The following is a 25,248-nucleotide window of genomic DNA, read 5'->3' as shown; positions in this document are numbered from 1 at the left end:
AGATGACTTCTCCTCAGATATAGTAAAGAAAAAAAGGGGAGGAATCTACAGCATTACTTTTTTATATTTATTGATATGACAATAAAAGTTTCAATGTTTTCTCAAGATAGTCATTATACATGAATATTATTTAAAAAGAAAACCTAAATTGTATAATGTATCAAATGGCCCCCTAATTAGGTAGCAACATGTTTAGATTAGAAAGAATCTTCGTCAAGGCATATGGGGGAAAGGGCAAACACATGACCATTTAACAACACTACCGAGGTAAATAAAAGGGGGGACAAACAGAAAAAAGCTTTGATGAGAAAATGTAACCATTTTAAAAAAAATCCAATAAATTGATTGAAAAAGATGCTTCACTTAAGAAAGAGAAACCTGTAGTAAGAGATAATCCAAAAGATAAAAAAAAAATATTTAAGATCAACTCACAACGGAAGAAAATTTGATTCTAGCAAAGGGTCTCAAATTTGCCCCTGTCAATATAGCTGACTCATTTGATATTTACGTTGACATCCAAAAATTTATAAGACAGCTTTCATTAAAAAAGTTGTTTTCGTCTAAAAAAATTGGGGATCCTTTTTTTCCAAACAAATATGAGAATGCCACTTTGGATGATAAAAGTAATAAAATAATTAATTCTAAAAAGAAATCTACATTTTTTTCTACACATGTTAAAGGCAGTTTTATAAACATTTTTTAAGGAATGGTATTAAATGATGTAGAAATTATTTTGTCTAAGCCTAATAGAAAACATAGTCTCACTAAAAAAGAGAAAAACTTACAGACTAACGAACAGATTGCAAACAAGCCTGCATGTAAGGCCGGTAGTATAGTCATTATGGATAGAGACAAATATGAAGCTGACAAAAATAAACAATTAAAAGAAAAAACACCTATACAAAAACTTAAAGGAGATCCTATGAAGGACATTCACCAAACATTAATTGATTTTATGGATACATATAACAAAACAGGTATTAGCGATGAGGAAAATAATTATATTACAGTTCTTGACCCTGTCACTCCTGTTATGTATATACTGCTTAAAATACATAAAAGTATTATAGATCCATCAGGCAGATCGATTGTGGCGAGTATAAATTCTGTAATGGCTAATTTATCTGAATTCATTGATCATGAATTAAAACCTTTGGTGACTAGATCTTATCTAAGAAACACAAAGGATATTCTTCTTAAGTTAAAAGATGTAACTTGGCAAACAGGCTGGACATTAGTCACTGCTGATGTCTAGTCATTACATTTTATTATAAGCCACCATGATGACATTGAAACAGTAACAGTAACATTTTTTGGGGAAAAAGTGAATAAGGATGGGGTGTTTGCAACATTTATTCTGGAAGGCACTGAGCTGATCCTTAAAAATAATTATTTTTCTTTGGTAAAGAGTATTTTTTACAGCAAGTTGGCACTGTGATGGGCATTAGGTTTGCCCCAAGTTATGCCAACCTTTTTTATAGCATGGTGGGAGGATATGCAGGTTTTGCAAGGACATCAATTTGGAACACACTTAGTATCCTGGTTTCATTATATAGATGATGTGTTTTTAAATGGAGTGGTGATGAACAAGGCCTTCAGGATTTCTGTGCCCACTTGAAAGCTAATTTATTGAATATCTTGTTATCCTATGAGCTCAGCAGAAATAGCATCAACTTTTTAGCATCAACTTTTTAGATCTTAAGCTTTATATTGAAAAAAGTAATTTACATAGCAAAACCTGCAGAAAATTAACTGATTGTAATTCATATATTGATGCCAAAAGTGGATATCATCCCAGATGGTCAATTCAAATGTTTAGTGAGAAACTGTACAGATGATTCAGTCCTGAACAAAAAGTTGGATACTATGACCATACATTTTTTAGATAAAGGTTACTCTAAAAATTCAATAGAGATGGCAAATGAGACAAAATCTAGGAAGAGAGGTTCTTCGTGGCCCCGCACACAGAATAAATAATTCTAAAAATAGAAATAATAACAAAATTTTGGCTAGCAAAGGTTAGTACTCTCGAGTTAACTGTAGGATATAAGAAGTTAGGTTAGCCATAAAGATGAGTGGTAGCAGGCTTTATGACCTCACTCAATGCATATCTTTAAGGGATCAACTAGGACTTTAAACTTTAGAAAGGCAAAATTTAATATGCTAAAGGAGTCTATAAAGTGCATAGACTGGAACAAAGTTTTTGAAGGAAAAAATACTGAAAAAAAGTGGGCTGTCTTCAAAATGTTGTTGGAAACATACACATATAAGTTCATTCCTATGGGAAACAAATGTAAAAGAATTAAGTCTAAACCAATGTGGCTAAATAAATAGGTAAGGGAAGAAATGCAAAAGAAGAAGCGTGCATTTAAATTGTTCAATTCTGAAGGGTCAGAGGAGTCCTTCCGTAGGTACAAGGAATGTAATAAAACATGCAAAAAGAAAACTAGATTGGCTAAATTAGAAAATGAAAAGCAAGTTGCAAAAGAAAGACAAACCCCAAAAAGTTTTTTAAGTATATAAATGGCAAAAGTATTAAAAAGATAATATAGGACCCCTAAAAAGTGGGATGAGTGAATTGATAAATGATATTAAGAAAAAAGCAGAGGCATTAAACACTTTCTTTTCTTCAGTATTTACTAGAGAGGAACAAATGGTAGTAATAATACATAAAAATGGAAATGCAACCATACCATCATTGAATTGGTTGTCAAAGGAAGAAGTCCAAAGGTGACTGAAGAATATTAAGAAAAATAAAGCTCCAAGTCCAGGTGGCAAACACCCTAGGGTCCTTATGGAGCTAAACTCAGAAATAGCTAGACCGCTATTCTTAATTTTCAGAGATTCAATCTCATCAGGCTCAGTACCAAGGAATTGGCGAATAGCAGATGTGGTGCCGTTGTTTAAAAAGAAGACGAGATCACAACCAGGGAATTACAGACCTGTAAGATTGACATCAATAGTGGGGAAACTACTGGAAGGTATATTAAGGGATAGTATTCAGGATTACTTGGTGAGCAATAAGATTATTAGTGGGAATCACCATGGATTTGTGAGGGATAGATCATGTCAAACTAATCGAATTCGTTTCTACGAGGAAGTTAGTGGGAACTTAGACCAGGGCAGCACAGTAGATGTGGTCTACTTAGATTTTGCAAAGGCCTTTGATACAGTGCCACACAAGACTGGTTTACAAAATAAGGGAACTGGGTCTAGGAAACAACATTTGTACTTGGATCGAAAACTAGTTAGAGAATAGGGAACAGAGAGTTGTGATAAATGGAACATTTTCAAATTGGTCAAAAGTTTTAAGTGGAGTACCTCAAGGTTGCGTACTGGGGTCACTCCTTTCTAATATATTTATTAATGACCTTGGTGATGGTTTAGAGAGTAAAGTTTCTATTTTTGCAGATGACACTAAACTCTGTAAGTAATCAAATCAGAGCAAGATGTAGCTTCTCTACAAAGGGACCTAAATAAACTGGAGGATTGCGAGGCCAAATGGAATATGAGGTTTAACATAGATAAATGTAAGGTTATGCATTTAGGGATCAAAAACAAGAATGCAATTTATAAATTAAATGGAATTAATTTAAAAGAATCTATAATGGAAAAGGATTTGGGAGTGCTCGTAGACAGTAGACTTAGCAATAGGGTACAATGTCAAGCTTTAGCTGCAAGGGCAAATAAAGTATTGGCATGCATATATAGGGGCATAGATGCAAGGGAAGACAGTGTAATTTTGCCACTGTATGAATCGTTCGTAAGACCTCATCTTGACTATGCAGTACAGTTTTGGGCACCACTCTATAAAAAAGATCATTTGGAACTAGAAAGAGTTCAGAGAAAAGCAACAAAATTGATAAAGGGTATGGAGTCATTAAGTCATGAGGAAAGGTTAGCCAGTTTAGGCATGTTTACTTTAGAAAAGAGGTGTCTAAGAGGAGATATGATTACTATGTACAAATACCTTAAGGGTCAATACAGAGAACTTTCATGGGAACTTTTTAGCCCAAGGACTATACACAGGACACGCGGTCACCACCTAAGGTTAGAGGAGAGGAAGCCAGCAAAGGAAGGGGTTCTTTACAGTAAGGGCAGTCAAGATGTGGAATTCATTGCCAGGGAAGGTTGTGATGGCAGATTCAATAGATATTTTTAAGAAAGGTTTAGACAAATTTTTAGCGGAAAAGTGTATCCAGGGATACGACCGTTAATTAAAATGAAGGATAGTAGTGAATATAGGGTAAAAATAGGACTGCAATATTGGGTCTGGGGGATTCTCACAATTGAAACAGATTGGCGGTTGCTTACTCTGGATCAATTTCAAATATAAGTGCAGGATCGCAGGAGATCCAAAATAGGCTGAACTTGATGGACTGGTATCTTTTTTTCAACCTCATCAACTATGTTACTATGTTAGAATGGAGAGGGCATTCTTAAGTAGATTTAACTCCCAAAATAAAGAGATAAGAGTCAATTTAAAAAAAAAAAAAATGGGCAATACTGTGTAAGGATCCATTTTTGTGCCAATCAATAGTGAAAGAATCAAAATTTATATATAGAAAACTTTTGATTTTTAAGGACAAATTAGTAAAAAGGGTGTTACCTGAACCTAGATAAACAGGTAAAATCCTGAAAAAAGGTTTCCGTTAGTGTGGAATCTGTATTGCATGTAAAACTTGTAAAAGTAGTACTCATAGATCCACAGATTTCATAGTAAACAACAAGAAATGTATTATTAAACAATTTATAACAGCACAACAATAATGTTATATGTTTTTGACTGTGAATGTGGTTTATTCAATGTTGTGAACATTTAAATAACATAAAAAAGGATGGATAAATATTTTGGGCCTGATCCATTAAGGAGCATATCTGCCGATTTTGTGCGTATCGTCCGTACATTCATTCTGCGCATGCCCAGATCCATACTATATACCAAGGACTGCAGCCTCGTCCAAGTCATCTTGTAGTGGGGAATGGGCGTATGCACATAGTCAATGTACAGTAAGAGGCGTTCCTGAGCAGCAACATCCAACTCAACCTCCTGTGCATGCAGAAGAAAACTGGTTTTCTGCCGTATCTCCTGCTCTAGGTACAGTGCCAATCAAAGTCCCGAAAATTAGTTATGAGCTCTCAGTATGTGTACTAAAACATGTTTTTGCAATCAGAAGCAACTGTAACATTGTATGTCATGTACAGGTCACATTAAGCACAGCCTAATAATTGCTTTTCATGAAAAAAAAATAAACAGTTTTTTTTAATTTTCATGTTATCTCATGAATGACTATATTATCAACAGGTAACATTAATTTAAATATTTTTTTTCTGTCCGTTCTTTTGTGAGATTATATTCCACATAGGTATTGAACATATCCTGCATATCCACATATCCTTGTCTAGGAGAACAGAGTTAACCTACACCCATAGTCATCACCAGACGTATCTTCGTTCCTTGAAGACTTGGGCATATGAATACCGGAGGTTTTAGTGGGGTTAGGGTCCCGGTTGGACCCCCCGTTGCTGTACGTTGAGCAGAACTTTGACATGAGGAGCCTGGTCTGAGCTTTCCACTGTCTGAATTTGGACGAAAACTTCACAGAGTGGTAACATTGGATCCTGGAAGATGAACTAGAAATTGAGCTCTCGGTTGGCACTCCCATTGGTGTATGCTGGGCAGAACTTTGACACATGGTGCCTGTTGTGGGCCTTCCACTGCATGACATCTTAGATGCTAATTATTTTTAAAATGTTGACAGTTACACCCAACTCATTGATAACTTAATTACTTGAAGATTTAAACTTGGGCAACGCCGGGTACTTCGGCTAGTTATATATACGTTATTGTTATTTTATTAACACTGACATTTTTTCTGATTGATAAGACATTGATCGATGAAGTATTGGGGAACTGACAAGCGCCCCCATCGCACAATAGGACTTTCCTCTGGTCTACAAACTTTCAAGCGTTCTCTGAAAACCCACCTCTTCAGGCAAGCTTATAATATTCCTCAACCACCCTCTTAACCTCAATACTCTACTCTATTACCACCCTTTATACAATTTACACAAGACAACAACCCTCTGACCACAGTCCAAAATTGCTTTGTGACTGGATCAAATAGCATACAAATCACTTTTTGTTCTTTGCAATCTGGCTGGACCAATATGCAGTATGCAGATTTAACCTTATGTACCTGACTTCCATTTACCTATAGATTGTAAGCTTGTGGGCAGGGCCCTCTTACCCCTTTGTCTGTTTTTCACAGTATTGTTTATTACTGTTTGTCCCCAATTGTAAAGCGCTACAAAATTTGCTGGCGCCATATAAATAATTGTTGATGATGATGATGGTTTGAAGCGTGATCGCTCCATTTGTGTATGGTAGGGGGCCATTTCATACATTATACATTTTGTTTTTAAATAGTGCTTATGTGATGTGATAATCTTCAGTAAACATTGAAACTATTGTCGGATCGATAAATATAAAAAATGTAATGCACTAGATTCCTCCCATTTTTTTCTTTATTGTATGTGAGGGGACGTCATATTTTAAAGGTGATTCATACAAGGTTTTTGAGACGGAATATCGGACTGCAAACAGGTGCTACAATTATCTGGATCCAATATTATACACTAAGCAAGTCTCTTGAATCTGTTAAAAAAACATCGTTAGGAGGCAACAAGGACAATAGATCGTTCAGCGTGCAGACCCTGTATTTATTCGGAGATTTGATATATGCTTTGAACTAATCTTCAAATTCTAAGTGTATTAACAATGAAGAGTGATGCTGTGAATGGGATATCTAAATGTTCTTGTGCATTTTCAATCTGGATTATAACAAAGTGTGAAAAAAACTTGATTTAACTATTCATTAATTATTATTTTTCACTTTGAGGGGCATTATCTGGACAAAGATATATATTTCTATATATATTTGTTACTACACAAAGTCACTGGAGACTTGTTTTATATATCTATATATTTTATTTCATTGTAAAGAGCTTGTTTTCTATCCATCTTTTACAATATTTGTTTTATGTGTAGTGGAACTTTGATATTTTTAAGCGTAGATTTAAACTATTTTTTATATTCTCCAATTGAATAAATAAATAAATGTTAGACTGTGACTGGAAATTCTTCCAACATTTTCCATGAAAATTCAAGTTAAATTGGAGGCTTTGGTTGATGTTTGTTTATCTTTACTGAGCAAACAGTATAATCTATAATCATCTGCCATGTGCTGTAGGGAACAGGAAAATAACAAAAGCTAAAAGAAAAAGTGCCCAGCCTCATCCTGAAGATCCTAACCTCACTAAGCTGGAGTGGTTTTGGAGCCAGGCAATAGTAATCCCTAACCCTCATGTCTGTGGGAAATACAACCCTCCAAGTATAATGCTCAGCATACCTAGTGTATTTAAGGACTGGAAAATATAATAAGTGTCCCAACCAAAATACCCTGGTGTTATCGGGGTGGCCTAGTAATTATGCCTCTTAGCACACCCTGATGTTGATGATGCAGATGGAGGGAAACAATGGGAACATAAGATATAATAATACTGACCACAACACTGACACTTTAGATGGCAACAACAGCAAAAGTGACACATACAGTATAAGACTTTTATATACTTTATCATAAAAATGTAGCAAGCATTAAATTGACTGGACACAACGTTAAAGTATCATGCCAGTGAGTAGCACTCTCGCAAATCAATACCATAACACAACTGTCTGAATTAGGTTTACTGTTTTTCATGTAGTAGGGGCAACTTGGGAGAGTTTTACCACACATCATTAAATACATTCATTCTTAGGGGCATATTCAATTGTTGCGGCGTTAAAACTACTACTGTTATTATGGGAGTAGCTGGCTGGATTTCAGCTGGCGGCTCCCTGAGAAAATCCAGCGAGAAAACTACCGTAGTAACGGTTTGTCCGCGCACTATTACCGCTATTACGGTAATAGTGCGCGGAGTGCGAGGTTATCAGTGTTTCCGCCGACAATTGAATATGCACCATAGAGTCTAGTTTCCCATACAAAATAAAACAGATAGCATGTTCCGCCTAAATGAATAACCAGCACCAGTGTTATAGCCTTGGCTGGTTACTGCTAATGCAAGGTTAAAAAAATGTGAGGCTCCCTGTAAATTAAGCAAGCAACACCAGACTATGTCAGGTTGGACTGGTCACACTATAAGAGGTAGTACCACAGCATGGGTTCCTCCTATCATAAAGTGCTCCAGCCTGATCTTCACAGGGCAGATATCCTGATGGAAATCAGGCCCGCTAAGACAAACCATCCACTGGGGCTTTTCCTGGCAATCATTGGTTTTGCTGCCAGTGTAATGGGTAAAAATGAGAAAATTATTAAGTGTGGGCACTACAATTCCCGGCCAGCCCTTGCATCCATTAATTAAAACTACACACACTGACTTTCAAAGCAGTTAAATTAAAACAAAACACCCCTTTTTTAACAATTTTCTTAAACATCTAAATTAAAATGCAATCGTCTTCCTGAAGAAATCCAGAGGGAAGACGTAATGCAAATTAATATATATATATATATATATATATATATATATATATATATATATATATATGTATATATATATATATATATATAGATATATATATATAAAATAAAAAAAGAGACAACTGCAACTGCTTCTTATGGAGTAATTTCGCTTAATGACATAGTACAAAATGGATGTAAAATGTAGTGTTATGTTTCATGTACAATGTGTTTTTGCTCCTGACAAAGCAATGCCCCAGCATCTATAATAAAATATAGTAAAATTTTACACTATAAAAAAGGTATTTATAGGGCTGTGCTCAACTCTTTATGGGCAAGAGCAGCTACACTATAAGGAATCCCTTCCTCTAATACATACAAGTCAAATAAAGTATGCCTATAGAGACATAAGTTATATAATGAAATATTAAAAGGTGGATAACCAATGAATAAAATGATTAAAAATAAACATTTAATAGTAATTAATTGTATCTAAAACAACACACAATGTGTGTATAGAATTAAATGAACAATCCAAAGCAGTACAGAAAATACAGGATAAAATGACCATCAACAAATAATACAACTGATTGATATGATGATTGATAATGAATCAAAACAGACAAATTGATTAGATTAATAAAACAGCAACTTGAAACGGACTAAATGAAGTCCAAATAAACAGAGTCCATATGAATCCAACAATTCTGATAACAATGAATGAGTCCTCTGGTACCAGAGAGATGTAGAATAAAGGGGGAAGGTGAGAGCCACCACTGTGGTAAAGTCTTAAAACTCACTGTCCTCTGTAACCTGGTCTGGAGTGAAGCGACTGACAAGGTGTACCATCTGTGGTTGAATATTTCCAAATGCTGGTATGCTGGATTAGTAGGAGATCATCGACGGCGGGGAGATGATAGTGAAACTAAATGGAACCAAGCGGCAAGCGGCGTACGATCCACAATGGAACGCAAAGTATCTACTTCCTGTGTGACGTCACTATATGGGCGTATCCCAACGCATCCTCAGTGGGTTGTATTCGTCAGCATGAATGGAGGGTATTTATAATCCTCATCAGCCAATCAATGTTAGACTCCATTGTGATAATAATTGAACATGCTGTTCAGATAATTTCACCACTGTGATGCTAGGCAATATGGCATTTGGATAAATACGAATAATAAAGAATAATAAATAAGTAAGTAACAATACAATCAAATACCCTAACTCTGAATCCACATGTCTAACCAATTTAAAACAACTTTGTCTAATCTGAGATCGGGCAGCACGGTGGCGAAGTGGTTAGCACTTCTGCCTCACAGCGCTGTAACTATAAGTTCAATTCCCGACCATGGCCTATCTGTGTTTGCGTGGGTTTCCTCCGGGAGTTCCGGTTTGCTCCCACACTCCTAAAACATACTAGTAGGTTAATTGGCTGCTATCAAATTGACCCTAGTCTCTCTCTCTCTCTGTCTGTGTGTGTATGTGTGTGTATATTGGGGAATTTAGACTGTAAGCTCCAATGGGGCAGGGACTGATGTGAATGAGTTCTATGTACAGCGCTGCGGAATCAGTGGCGCTATATAAATAAATGGTGATGATGATGATGATCTATATATCAGTTTTATATCGATACTGTGTAAAGCGACAATAAAAATAAATGCAAAGAAAATACACCCATATGGTAATCAGACCAATGTCAAATCCACACAGATTATAAATATGTGTCACAGATAATAAATATCCACATGTGATGATTGTTATCATGACATGAAGGAACTGAACTAAACTAACACTCCATATATGAAAATATGTCTGGTTGTATATGGTCTGGAGAACCATTTTGAATACACTTTCTATACAGTGGTAAAGGTTGAGCGCACATGAATATTCTATCAATGTATGGATATGCACAAATAAGATTACATCCTATGGCTGTTGACTCCTGAATCAGTAACACATTAGATAAAAGTTTTCAAATAGATGTGCATGGCACATTGACTAGTCCTAATTAAAGAGATCACTCTAAATTCTACAGGGCAAATCTCTATAGATATGGGATTAGATGAAAAGGGGTTAATAAATAATAATGATAGGGGGGAAATTAAATTCTATTGACTTGTCCATATTAACCTATATCGAGTGTGATTGATCTTGTACACGGCCATGTGGGTAGCGTAAAAAGGATCACCAGTGTCATTACTACCACATCTCTACATAAAGGGGATTATTCTACTACATGCTTACTACCGTACCAGATATTCCCAGGTGGTCATCCATTCTGGTACTAATCTAGCTCCACTCTGCTTGGCTTCCAAGGTCGGCAGTAGTTGGGCATTGCCAGGGTGTTATGAACGCAGTGGGCATGGAGATACCACCTTTAGGAGATAGGCAGACAATGGACCCAGTGATATCACCATCCCATATTCAACCTTAACATATGTGTACACATTAACCCACAGATTGATATATATCTGTACGTACATACATATATATGACACATATATATACATGTCATCATTATTGCGATCGACTAATCCACCGATCGTACGTCTATCACACAGAGAGGTCAAATTCTACATTCAGTTCTCGTGGTGTGAGGGTATTTAAAAGAAAGATCATCCTAGCTTCCTCTTTGTTAATGTTCTTAATAGTATTCCCATCTCTCCAATGATTTTGTATATGTTTAATGCCCAGAAAACTAAGTTCTGTGGAGTGACAGTTAATTTTGAAATGGCTTAATAAAGTGTTTCTCTAATCCATTTTTAATATTTCTAATATGTACCCCTATCCGGTTTTTCAATGGTCTTACGGTGCGACCAACGTATTGCTTGCCACATGGGCACTGTAGGAGGTATATTACATTTTTGGTGTTACAAGTTATAAAATCCTTAATGATAAAACTTTTATTATTGTAGGAAGAATGAAAATGAGAAATAGCATTGGTGGTCCTACATTTCAGGGTTTTGCAGTTGACGCATTTTCCACAATAGTAGAAACCTGGTGTTTGGCTGGTGCTACTTAACCAGTCATTATTAGTGGTATTGTTTTTTTATATGATTTTTAACTAAAACTTGTTTTAGGTCCGGGGCCTCTCTAAAGACCTTTGGATGTTTAGGAAGTAAGGGACCTACAGTCTCATCTTTTAACACAATATGCCAACGCTTGTTCAATAAACGTTTTAATTGTTGAGCTCCGCTAGAGTAATCGGATACAAAATATACCTGATTATTGTCTATTGTTATATATTAGGGGTATTATATCCATCTGATGTTTTATATTTCAATAATTGGATATGATCTGTATGTTTTAATTTGTCAAAGGCTTTATCGATAAGATCTTGATCATATTTCTTATCTTGGAATTGAGATTTCATCAATGTGCCTTACTAGATTTGCCGCCCATCTATTATTGGACCATATGTTCTGATCCTCCCAAAAACTCATGTATAAATTTGCATAGCTGGGGCAAATCTAGTGCCCATAGCAGTACCTTGTACCTGTAGATAAAACGAAAAACAAAAAATAGTTGTGCTTCAAAATAAATTCTATATTTGTAAGCATGAATTCTATTTGGCTACTAGTCATACTCAGATCTTGTTCTAAAACATAACGCGTACTTGTGATGCCCAATCATGTTTGATAACGGTGTATAGTGAAGTCAAATCAAAAGTGACTAACCAATAGTTTGTATTTCATGTAATATCTTTCAAAATCTGCAGAAAATGTGTAGTATCTTTCAAGTAAGTTTTTTGCTGTTTCACATAAGGCCGTAGATAAGTATCCACATAATGTGAGAGGTTGGCATTAAAAGATCCAATCCCAGAAATGATTGGTCTTCTTGGGGGATGTGTATTGTTTTTGAGAATTTTGGGTAAAAAGTATATTACCGGAATGATAGGGTGGGGGTTATGTATATAGTTGAATTTGTTGTTGGTAAGAATATCAAGATCCCTACCTTTAATGAGAATGGATTTCAATTTATCAGAATAAGCAACAGTTGGATTTGTGTTTAGACATTGGTATGTAGATGTATCAGATAATAGTCTATATAATTCTTCGATGTAATCACTGGCATTCAAAATAACTATACCCCCACTCTTGTCTTCTGGCTTGATAATGATGTCTTTAGTGCTCTGTAATCCTTTAAGTGCTTCCATTTCTGCTCTAGTTAGATCAACGGCAGTATTTTTGTGTTGTCCAATGTTGCCGATAATGGATTCAAAGTTGTCAATCAGACTACCTTTGACCTGTCGTGGATAAAAGGTGGAATCAGGTTTTAAATTTGTGTGTTTATATGGTTCCTGATGTGTCTTAACACTATGCTCTAATGTAGTTCTGGCAAAATATTTCTTCAAAGTTTGTTTTCTGACAAACCATTGAACATCTAAAAAGGTGTTAAATTTGTTCATCGGTTTTGTGGGAGCATATTTAAGACCTTTATTTAACACACTAATTTGCGATTGTGATAGTGTATGTTTACTTAGATTAAAAATCCTTATTGGTTTCAAGGGAGATGATTTATTTATTATTGTTTTGATTTTTTGGCCTCCTTTCTCGTCTGACGTGTCTAATTTTCTTTTTGTAGAAATTGGCTGAATAGATCTTAGGTGTATATTCATGAATGTTGGACCTAACCCCAAAAAATTACCTATTTTGGAGAGAGGATCTGTGCCAATTGCATTTTTGGAATCGGATGTTTTGCAGGGGTTTAGTGATTCTAAAACTACTATAGGTATAGAATATAAATTATTTTCTTTATTTGTGATAAGTGGAATGTCTGGTCCCAATGGTGAGACTAGTTGTGTCAAAGGAATATCTTGATTTGATGATTGAAGCTTGTTAAGAGTATTGTGCTGCCAGCCCTGTTCAAATGATTGGATAGCCAAATTGGCATAGTTGAAGCTAAGATCATGATAAACAGAAATAGAAAAGGAAGAGGTGTCAGTTTCTGAACTGGCAGTGTTGCTCTTAGTGGATTTTGTATAAGGTCCAACAAACTTATTTGGTTTGTGATGTATGAATGTCATATATTGCTGATAGGTCATACCCATTTTTTGTATGGCAATTTTGATGGTGAAACAGAGTGCATATATTTCCTGATTTGCTTATGTGATCCTTTATTCGGTTGATTTGTTCACCAAATGATTTCCCTTATGGTGTTTAGACCACTTGGACCCCTTGTTCTTATTATATTTGAAACCAAATTTGTCTCTCATATACTTTCTTATCTATAATGGACTGTTCTTTCTTTTCTAATCTACCTTTGATTAGATTAAATAATTCCTGATATGTGGGGTCAATCTTTATAGAACCAATATCCTTATCTAATGGATTAATTTGATGCTCTAAGGATATCAGATCATCCTAGTAAATCCATCAATTTGAAGGAACATTGATCTAAGGATTTTCAATCCTTTGGGGATAATCTTATCTTTTAAATACTGCTATATTATGTGTTTTTACATACTGGATCTGACAGAATAAAATGTTGTGTTGTAATGCACAAAAAACTATAAACTATCAATGTAATATGAGATTAGGGATATATGGTTTACATTATTTCATATATGAAAAAGTAACTAGAAAAAAAGTATAGAGTGTGCTGTACACTTAAAAGGTCAAATATTGTTGCTCACATTATTAGAACCCTTCCCCATATCCTAGCTATCTATTGTTTTATAAATTAATTCAATAACTCAATAAATTTAGATTTTGAGTATCCAAATTAAATGAAATAGAAAAAGGTTGCCACATTTGTAACTAAATGCCTGTAGCTGGCACTGTATGTTGCCATAGAAGACACTTTCTGTTATAGCTATAATATATATATGTACACTAATTAATGTAATATATATAAGAGAACTCAATAAAATGAGAACTTTTGGCACATTTTGATTAATAACAATATTGTTACATATATAAAATACAACTAGGGCAAACAAAAATAATTTAAAAAAAGAAGTGAAAGTAAAGAAGGGAAGTCAAGATGTAGCATGTTCTCTTCATCTTTGAGGGCATGTTCTGAGTCTTTTGGGTATATTTACTAAACTGCGGTTTCGAAAAAGTGCAGATGTTACCTATAGCAAACAATCAGAGTCTACTTATCATTTATTTAGTACATTCTACAAAATGTCAGCTAGAATCTGATTGGCTGCTATAGCCAACATCTTCAGTTTTTCAAACCCACAGTTTAGTAAATATACCCCTTTGAGAGCATGTATCTTGTGGTTGAAATGTGCATTCTCTGTAATTTGCTCAAAACTGTTTTGTTCTGTGCACCATATTCACTGTTGTTCTGTCTTTCAGCATTGCATATTAATATGGTTAGTATAAAGGCACAAATTGAACATGTTGCATTGAAAAAATGCACTAAAAATCCTAAGAACAACACTACTTTCCATTTTCTTTATCAAACATTCTGTTTGATAAGCAATCATAAAACCACACTCACAATATAAATAGAATGCATAAATAATATAATAATGATATAGGATATAAGCAAGTCCACTTCTACCACAGTCTCCAGAGGATATCAGCGTTATGATGATAAATCCCGGGTTAAACAGCTGACACATACTTTTCCTCTGGAGAGGTGATTCTCTTGCAATCTTGTTTTACTTAAGCCTGATATACGGGCATAGAATCACATATATCAGAGTTTGTCATTTATACTGAACTAGGAATGAGTGGACATTTCATATATTGTTACAATACTCACTCTATAAGAATTCGCTACTACATTTATTTAGAATCCACTAACATTTCTGATTAATACTTTCCTATTTTCTCATGTCCACAAATGATTAGTACGTAGACACCAATCACCATGCACACATTCCCGATGTTAGAGGCAATCTCTTATGCTGTTTCATAGCGTGTGAACAATCCACACACTAAATAAAATATCTAAATATGATGGACACCTGAGTCCCTAACTTATAAATTATATTAGAGGGATCATTATTTTCACCTTTTATGATTACAAACTTATTTAACACTTTGAGTAGCTATGAAGCAGTAACTCATTCAATTCTTATATTTTTGGCATTGATCAATGTAATCTTCTGCAATTGCATACATATAATAATATTCATATTTTATTTCTAATATGCTCTTTCAAGATAAGAATTATATGAACTAGTATGAATTCAAATTATTAACAATAAGGGGCATCATTATTATACAAAGATTGAATATAGTTCCTAATGTGCTCTTTTAAGACACTACACTCACATTCAGACATTTTTAACTACTATTTTGCTGACATATTTTTAATGTTTTGAATTATCAATAAAGAAATTATTTTAATTAATTTTGGGTTGTGCAAGTTGTACACAAAGTGTCAATATTTTGAACAATATTACTTCCAGATATATGAACCACCTTTACATACATACTTTTCTCTCTTTCTTTGCATATGTTTATTTATGTATGTTGGTAGCACCTCCCAAAGATACCCAATGAATGCTATTTCGAATACATCAGTTTGAATAGGGAGCATCTGACTCAACCTCTATAAATTCAATTTATTTATTCTGGTACAAGTTACCTTTCTTCTTGCCAATCTTTTTTTACTGCAAGATTGCAAGTGAAACCTATAAGGATTCATTATTATGTTATACAGCATGTGCATTCTGGCAAGAGCCACCGTGCTAGCTCACCTATCTGTTCTTCTTGCCGTGTCCTGGCTTTTGCCCTGGCAGCGGGGACATCACATCTGGCCTCAGCATCTTAGCTGTTGCCAGAGCAATGGGGATGCTCTCTCCACTGACGAAGCTCCCGGCAAGCTAGGTGACAGCCGGACGCGCAGTGCAGCAAAGTTAATTAACGAACAGCCTCCTGAGGCTGATTATTGCAGGCTCTAGCTCTGCTTTTGGATTGGCAACTTGTACTATTTAAGGCCGGGAGAGCTTAGCCTCCTTTCTAGTAATAGTGTTGGTGTCACACAATAAATTATCTGCTCCAGTTTCCTATGGATACTCTACCCAAATTCTGATCGATTTCTTTTGTGACCACTGGCTTCTTTCTGGACCCTACTTGAACTCTGATTGCCCCTGACCTTTTGACTTTGTCTTTGATTCTCCCTGCCTGATAACTGACCTGACCTTTTGACCTATTCTAGACTAACCTACTCGCTACTGACCCATGACCTTTGGCCTGATATCTGCCTGTCAAGTTACGGTTATTTGCCTCCTACCTCTATGTTACAAAAGCAAGATATAAACTTTTACTACGCTAGAGTTAAGACCTGGGGGCATCTGAGTACCTACGAGCGCGACAAGCTCCACGGGAAATGTGGCTTCTATAGGCGAAGACCTCTTACAATCTGTTCTAAAAGTTTATGTCGGTAGCCATTAGACATAACACATTCAATTTATACTGCTGTTTTTGATTGTTTATTAAACAGAAAGTTTTAAGGGTATTATGCCAGATTCTGGCTTTTGCTTTTGTTTTACACATATCAACTGTGAGAAAATAAAGGATTGCAGGAAGGAAAGCCACCTAAAGTAGAGAAGTGTTCACAGCCAAGTGATTTGTGTTATATTGAAGTGAGCATGCCTGTTTGCATCAAGTAAGTGCATTTGCAAGGGGGCTGGTGATTGCACAAACAAATCAGGAAACCCTACCTATTCAAATTCACAGAAGGATCATTTGGAACTGATAGAAGTGAAAACTAGTTTAATACTATATTATCCATTTTTCCTTTCTATCCCCTTACACTGTATGTACCATAGGAAGTTGCCTGATGAATTAAATTGATCATATGAAAAAGAACATTGATCAAAAGAACTGAGATAAGTATCCACTAAAGGACTGAATTTGAGATTTGAAAAATTGAATATATGCTTTAATATAAGATCTTTTTTTCCTCTATATTTTGATTTGTAACATATTTTTACACTTAATTCTGTATTGTTCATCATATGCAGAGCAAATTGGAATTCGTTATTGTCATTTGGCAGCAATCTAAAGGAAGAGCTTGCAAGAAGAAATATAAATATATTATTATAGGTAATATAAAATATATGCCACTTCTTCTGATCCTGATCCACATCCTCTTGCTCCAGGGCCACTCTTCCTGCTTGGCAGCCCGGACTACCAATTGTTCTGTGTAACATAATATACAGCATTTTGATTCTGTATTTGAATTGTATTATCCTGAATTTTGTGCAAAAAATTAAGTAATAAGGACATTTGTCTTACATTTATCTTTTATGTTTATTATTGGGAATGTACATTTTTCTTTTAAATTTTTTACCTGGGAATTCATTTTTAGGCTCAATTACTTTTTCTCTCTATACTTCACAAGGATATGCAGAATTTATTTTCTAAGCTTTCTGCACACCATGGTTACTTCTTAAATAACAAAGTATTCCATGCATTACATTATACAAGAATATGAATGGACGGCTTACTTTATGAAGTTGTGCTTAATTGCACAGCAAATGTGTCCATTTGATGCAAAAAGTGGTACTTTCTGTGTGAGAATTTAATTGTTAAAACTGAACTTCCATTTTGTTTTATGAAACTTCATTTTAATTTCAATACTACTTTTTAATAATTAAGCAGGTTTGTAAGAAAAGGGTCATACGTTTGTGTGTTATCCAGGGTATGTTTGGGATTATTAGATAAAGGGAACAAATAGTCTATTAAATTGAAGAATAAAGAGTTTGGATACAATGAAAACTTGAAGATTTAACAAACAAGCATGAACCTTACAGATTATTGTTAAAGGCTTATAAAGTGTACCTTTTAGAGATAGTAGCTTAACCAATCATAACAGAATCTCATAGATTGTAAGCTTGCGAGCAGGGTTCTCTTACCTCTCTGTCTGTATGTTTTGCCCAGTATTGTTTTATTAATGTTTGTTAATAATTAATTGTAAAGCACTACGGAATTTACTGGCATTATATAAATAAATGTTGATGATGCTGATGATGAATGACTTTAGAGAATTCTACTGATACTGTCAGGATTAGGAACAGAGTGTTAGGACTATGTCATGAACATGTGTGGTATGAAGTTCCTTTGTTCCACTAGAGGGGCTGCTGTTCTGGACTTTGTGTACCTCACCTGTGGACTTACTAGACCTTTTATTTGCGAGGGGTTATTTCCCTCCCCCCTACCTGATTACTCTCATTTACCTCCCTGCTTTAAATTCATGCCCCTTGATGTTCATTTTTTGAACCTATGTACAAATTGTTGTTCTGATCTCCATCTTAATCCAGCCTTTTATTCCAGTGTTCCACCAGTTTGTTCCTGTTTTTCTGCATCTCTTCACATTCCTGATCCTGGCTGCTTTCTATTTGACAAGATTATTTCACTAATGCACCCTTCAGCTTTTCACCCAGTAAGCCTGCCACTCCATATTAAAATTTCTGTCAGAGTTCCCAGAAATCAGAACATGGAGAATAGTTGAAGTTGAGTTGAGTTCTATATTTAAAATTAGGAACATACAGGTAATACCTAGATGTATGCAGTGGTAAATACAACAAGCACATAGTCCATAGGCACAACAGGTAACCCATGCAGAGTTAATGAAAATTGACAATACAATGGCAACAGCTATTGAGAAAAAATAGCAGTCAGCTACTGCGCTGGATAAACAGCAGGAACTGAGTAAATACACGTGATGACTGAATGCTGGAAAATCCTTAGGAGGTAAGAATAACTGAATATTGCTCAAGTGGTAGCTAAAGTAAATGCTGAAGATAGTAAATGCTTAGAGGTGCCGTCTATGATAGGAGTTGTAGGCTTACATATATTTTGTCAGCAGTAATTGCAGTAATAGCTAAATGTTGGAATGAACCACAGGAGACTCAGAACTGGCACTCGGTGAAGCAACCAAAGGGTGGTTGACCCTACTGTGAAGTGTGTGAGATGAACGCATGAGGAGGATGTTGTGAACAGCCCAGTGGCACTTGGTACTACTGACAGGACTTACAGCAGTCAGAAACAGAGCACCTGGTAATACTAGTAGAATACACTACAGTCAGGAAGAGAGCACTTGGTAATGATGGTAGGAGACACTGCAGACTTGAAAATCTGGTAATTCTGGTGTCAGGAATATACTTGCTCTGAAGGTCTTACCTGCCGGTATTGGCGCTGCTAAGCTAGGAGGCGCGGAGTCTAACACACCAGGTCAGAATCCAAGGAGTAAGACAGATTGCTTGGAGACATAGAAGGGTGCTGTAGACTAGTGTGACCTAGATACTAGCAACGGGACACGACAGAGGAGACACAAAGGCAGCCGTCCCTGGCACCTAACATGCATGCGGGGACGGCGTCTCATAACTGGTAGGAGATACTGCAATCAGAAACAGCACCTGGTAATGCTGACAGGAGATAAAGCAGTGAGGAACAGAGCACCTGGTAATGCTGATAGGAGATACTGCAGACAGGAACAGAGCACTTGGTAAAACTGGTAGCAGAAACTACAGATAGGAACAAATCACAGGACTACTAAGAGTGAGACAGGATCAGCAACAATTGATGAACTGGTAACAGTCTGCTGGAAAAAGCAGGTGTTTGAAGGTCAGACACAGAATCCAGAACAAATGATGAGGACTTAACCCCTATTAGGCACGATATGATGCAGACAAAGCAGCATCCAAAGAGGAGAAGTACTGCAGAGAGGGGCAGATTGTGACAATTTCAATTTTAATTGACCTGCACATCAGTGATTTTGGCTTTTATGTTATTGTGGCTTTTTATTATTTTTATTCTGTATCCGAAACTGTTTTGCTGTGCACTATGTTTTGCTTCTCTCAAGCCTAAGAGCTCTGCTATACTGCCATGATCATCATCATCATCATCTATTTATTTATATAGCGCCACTAATTCCGCAGCGCTGTACATGTGGGTTAATCATAATATACTTTACTATTATTTCATCTAATTTTGATTTAACTGCTACAGAAAAACACACTGAGATTCATTACACAAAGGTTAGGATAAAAACAGTGGCAGAATGAGGCATTCCAATGCACCTCAGTGTCACAAACTGTTTCAGCCTCAGTAGTTTCTCAAGCTCAGAGTCCTAAAGTAAAGTTTGCTACAAAGAAAGTTCAATACCAGACACTTGCTAGTAATTGTGATTCACTGACTTTTTTCCAGATTGGCATTTAGTTTGGGCCTAAAAAACCCCAGCAAGGGTTAATGTGATTGTCACGAATAGCCCCCTTTGTCTACTCCCTGATTTAATATCTTATCATATATTCATACAGTCAAACAACAAATCACCTCTATTTTGTCAGGAAACGTCTCCTAACTGTCTTTACCAGTCACAAACTATAACTTTGCGCAATTGTGACATGAAAGTGTTTACTGTATAGGGTTACACATGATTCCAGCACTCAATCTTCCTCCCACCTATTGTACAGGCTGCAGACTTGCTGAATCGCCCCTTACAGCGCTCACACAACCACACCCATTTTGGTTCTATCACGTATTGAATAAAGACAATAGGACCCCAATATACTGCTTCCCACTGGCACACAATGAGCACTTCTTGTTAAACACAGTTAGCAAAGCACACACTAGCAATAAAAGGGTTATCACTTAACCCCTCATGTCTCTATGACACACATGCAGGCACACACTCAGCTTTATATACAAATGCATTCACAATTCACACCTCAGCAATGAAAGCTTTAGCATGTCCAAGCAATCTATCTCTTCTAGACAGGCAGTGAATTTGTTTAGAGCAATAAGGACATCACTAATTAAATGTTAGATTTAATATTTAAAAAGTACAATGCTTACAGGTTATATAAAAAAAACAATAAACAATTGACATACAAATAAAAAATTGCAAAACAGGTAAAAATAAAGAGGTAAAATTCAGTATAACTTACAGACAAGTTGGTATAATCTGTGCCAAGGGAAATTAGCTCAAAGATGGACAGTTTATTAATCATGATTGAATTCCCAAAAGCGTTTGTCCCTTCCCAACACAGGTTTGTGGGGGTGGAAATGACCTTAGGGTTTCACCTAAGGCTTGTTCAAAACTATTCCTACATTTTTACCTGTAACTTTTCTCTGATATATCCCAGAGACATAACTACACCATCAATAAACCGGTCATAATCTCCCGCACATTTAAATACCAAACATGATGGAATTATAATAATCTGACAATAAAAGTGTGACAACAGCTGTTCCATGCACCTGCAATTCAAAACCCTGGTGTGACTTCTGCCCCTCGTTATGGACTGGCACACGGATTGGCCTCAGTGGCAGCGAAACCCTAGCAATTTGCTGGTTCCTTGATGACCAATCAGGTGCCATTTTGCAGTTCGTCAGCGGAGTAGCAGCAATGAGGACGTTGTGGGGCAGAAGAGAGAAGGAGAAGCAGGAAGCCCTTGTCAGGGCTAAGAGCGCTCTTGCTTTAGAAGACAAAAGGAAGCTGGAGCCCAAAGAATAAGCTAGAGAAGATCCGCCGCAGAAGCCCAGTGAGGACGGTGGCGGGAAGAGGAAAATGGCTGAGGATGAGCCAGTGAAGGCCCCTGTGGACACCACCTTCCCTGGGTCCACAATTGCGCCACCCTCTTCCCTCTTTCTCAAATCTGTGGGCACAAGGACCTGGTGCCAGTAGGAGGGCACATGGCCCTGTCACTGTTAAAAGGGCACCAGACCCATTAGGAATAATTAACAGTAGCACTATGCCAAAGGTCACAAAGCCCTAGATCAGCTGGGTATGATGCCCAATTGGCAACAGAGGGGCACAAGACCCTGGCTCAGTCAGGGCTGATTAGTAGCCAATAGCCTCCATCTTTTGGGAGGAGCACTAGGTTCGACCCTAGGCCAATGGCAGCCAATTTAGGATTAGCCTGTGGGCAAGCAGCATACAGGGGTAGCCTGGGAAATCAGATAATACCCGCCCTGCGTTATTATAAAGAGGAACTAATCTCAATAGTATCATGCATTAGGCCTGCGAGTTTGAAAAGGCTTAAGGCCTGTAACCTTTAGGTGGCATCCTCATAGTGAGACCATGCCTGGTCTGTTCTCCTGTATAGTACAAAAGGGGCCATTTGTGTGGTGTTCATTTAAGGTATTGTACTAGACAGTATTGTGTGTATTTCCCTTGAGTAATTCTTTTGAAGAGACAGAAGTCATACCCCCATTAAAGGTAGGCTTCCAAGATCCCAAATCCCTTGTCCTTTAGGTCCCTGAGGCATAAACAGTGGTTCAGGTTTAGCGGACAGGTCCTCCACTGGCAGTGCAGCACCACCACTCTTTGTGTTCCAGTAGTGCAGCTACGTGTTCCAACTGAGTGTATGGCTCTGTGTTCTGGCTGGTTCTCCTGGCGGTTAAAATTTAGGCAGTGTATTCTACAGAGCACCATGAGTGCCCAGCCTGAGTTCCGGCAGTGGCCACTGATGTTTCTAGCTTGAGGCGCCAGACTCTGTAGTGTGCTGGTCCAGCGGGTACTGGCCAAGCAGAAGTGCATTTGGGTCACAGTACTGGTTTATGTCTCAGAGTGGGTGGAGGGTTAGTCTCCACAGTAACCCCAGGGATTTGTAACTTAGGTCACCGGGTACTGAAATAGTGAGGTACCTGGAGTTGTGGTACACAAGTAGGCAGAATTCTGTTTTGATTTAGTTAATTTGCTAGGGTAGTGCATTATATGTGTATACAGGAGAGTCTGCGTGTGTAAAACAGTTTGTTCGTTAAGTCTTTTGCGTACTGGTAAAGCTTGTATAGTCTGGGTAACCTACTGTAGAGGGCTAGAGAGAAGTTGTGCGGAATGGAACTGCCTTCTGTGATATCAACTACAGGTATCGCTGAGAATGCTGAAGACTGGACGGTCCACGCAGAGAGGTGAGTACATGGACATTTCCCTGTGGCCCTCACAAAATGAGTAGCGAACTACGTCAGAAGTGTTCCTGTACGGAGATTGGCATTTCCCGGTTTGAGGCCAGAGCAACCACAGCTGTTGCCTGTGGAGTTGACTGCTATGTCTCCCTCCTGGTGGGCAGCTGGGACAGCACTAACCTGAATTTTATTTTCAAAGGCCGTAAGGTAGGCAGTTGGGAGTGGTTTAGCTTGGGTACGCTGTATCATAGCCATCCCCCGAGATCAAGTGAGCACCTGGGGAATCGGAGAGGGAGTGTGTGGACATTTTCTACCCTAGGTACCCCTACAGATCCATTGCCTAATGATTAAGTCTCTCAGACCAGTGTTCAGCAATCATGTATCCCGATCCTGCTCTGTACTGACTACGGCCAGCTGGCTGCCATTCTGACCATACATTATTTGAACACAATTTATTTATTTGCCTGTCTTTGTGCAACTGAACATCTTGCTACCAGACACCACTGTGACAGCTTTTTACCTCTGAAGCCTATACTTGAACAATTTCTGTGCTACATTTCTGCATTGGCTGTGTCCGACTCAAACTCTGCTATCTGGCACTGAACTATTGCTGTGCTCCGTTCCTGCATTGGCTGTGTCTGGTTCCACTTGCTGCTATCTAGTACTGTACTACTAAATGTACTTCATTCCTGTATCTGCTGTGTCCGGTTATATATACTTGCCTTCCTGACCTGTCTGCACTCTGTGGTTGTGGCTGTGCTTCTTAGTACAGTGTCAACGATGTACTATATTACAGCTCATCATCTTCACCATTTGTGTTTGCGATTACAGTTCCTTGAGTACAGCTCACTACAGGTGTAAATGCTGAACTTCTTCCAGCTTGTCCACTTTGTTGCCTGCAATTACTGATCTGATTGTGAGTACATCTTCCTGCAAATAATGGCACTGAGTTTCACTGCAGCTTGTCCATTTCATGGCCAATGATCTCTTATTCGGGTGATGAATATATTCTAATGCAGCCTTTCAATTTCTATCTGAATTGCATTGCATTGGAAATACCATCCTGGGTCTGTGAGTGCATTTTGTTTCATTCCATAATAACATGATCTTATATGTTGACCAGCATGAACTTCTAGGCATTATGCTACTTGGTGCCAGAGGTAGAGGTTAACAGCAGCTGGGGTCTAATCATGCTTGAGTTCAAAATAGTTCCTGACATTTAATCTATTTCCACTAGTTGCCTTAACATCACTTTCCTGACACTCAGGTGGTTAGTATCACCAATCATCAATTTGAGGACTGGGCTGTTTTATTGGAATTGGTATACTGTCAGCAGTATACTTTCATTGCCTGTTATAACATTAACTTGTTTAGGCACTGTGATCATTTTGTTGTCTGTCGGATTGTTGAACCTGCTTGTTAATTGACCATTCTTGACTGCCGCCTCCACTGACCTTAACCTGTTTATTGATTATCCTTGTCTAATGTCTGCCCTGACTATGGTTTGTGAGTCCTACTATTTTGTTTGCAGCATGCTACTATTTTGGATTGTACTTGACTATTCTGCCTTTTGTATTCAATTACCATTTGTTACCTGGTTTTTGCTCTGTGTTGATTCAGGGTACTAGTCTTCACTATATTTTTACTATGCACCAATTTATAAATATAAATTTACTCTAATTCACAACTGCACTATGACCAGGGGCAACTGAGTACCGGTAAGCATCTAGCTCAGAAATAGGAGCTACAGTACGTGAAGACCGGAGATTCCGTTCTACAGGTTTAGAAAATTTTTGGTGGCATACATTACAGATACTAATTTTAGTATAAGAAGATAGTAGAACTGTTATGTATTTAAGGCACATTTGGGTGTGGCTCACAAGCCAGCCCTTGCTAGATGTAAACCCCTA

This window comes from Mixophyes fleayi, chromosome 2 (genome assembly GCF_038048845.1).
Source record: "Mixophyes fleayi isolate aMixFle1 chromosome 2, aMixFle1.hap1, whole genome shotgun sequence".
In the NCBI taxonomy this organism is placed as follows: Eukaryota; Metazoa; Chordata; class Amphibia; order Anura; family Limnodynastidae; genus Mixophyes; species Mixophyes fleayi.
The sequence above is the reverse complement of the archived record's forward strand: the minus strand, read 5'-3'. Positions refer to the sequence as shown.